Raw genomic sequence first — 791 nt, forward strand, 5'->3', positions numbered from 1 at the left:
GGAGGCAACTTCACCGTCTCCGAGGTCAAGGAGGTGGTGGGCGGGCGACTCCTGGTAGCAGACGTAATGTACAAGAACGCTCCACTCCGGTTAATTAACGTGTACGGCCCGGCACAAGGGGCTGAGCGGCTGGAGGTTTTTCAGCAGCTCCCACTGCTGCTGGCGACCTCCAGGCCGGTCATTCTGGGCGGGGACTTCAACTGCATCATCGATGCGGCTGGACGATCCGGCAGGGCCGGAAGCAGATTGGACGCTACGTCCAGATCCCTGATGGAAACAGTTAAGGATGCCAAGCTGCACGACGTCTTCAGCAACCCTGCAGACGGAGCGCAGCGTAGATACACCTGGTCGCGGCCAGACGGGTCCATTCGTTCCAGGATAGACTTCCTGTTTGTGTCCCGTGCATTCACAGTCAGATCCACCGACGTCAAGCCGGTGTTCTTCTCTGACCACTGCCTCCTACTGGCGGACTGCCACTTGGAGGAAGACCTGAGGGTGGGCAGGGGGGCATGGAAGCTAAATGTGCAACTGCTGACCCCAGAGAACATTGAGGAGCTCAAGAGGGATTACAAAGGTTGGAGAACCGTGAAACCCCTCTTTGAGTCCCTGACACACTGGTGGGAAGTGATCAAGGGAAGCATCAAGAGGTTTTTCATCCTCAAAGGCACCCAGAAAGCTAGAAAGGAACAGAGGGAAATGTCCCGACTCCAGGAAAAGATGCAGAATCTGCTCCGGCTGCAGTCGATGGGGGTCGATGTCAAGGAGGAGCTCCAAGAGGTGAAGGGCCAGCA

Source organism: Cetorhinus maximus, unplaced genomic scaffold (assembly GCF_964194155.1).
Source record: "Cetorhinus maximus unplaced genomic scaffold, sCetMax3.hap1.1 HAP1_SCAFFOLD_882, whole genome shotgun sequence".
Classification (NCBI taxonomy): Eukaryota; Metazoa; Chordata; class Chondrichthyes; order Lamniformes; family Cetorhinidae; genus Cetorhinus; species Cetorhinus maximus.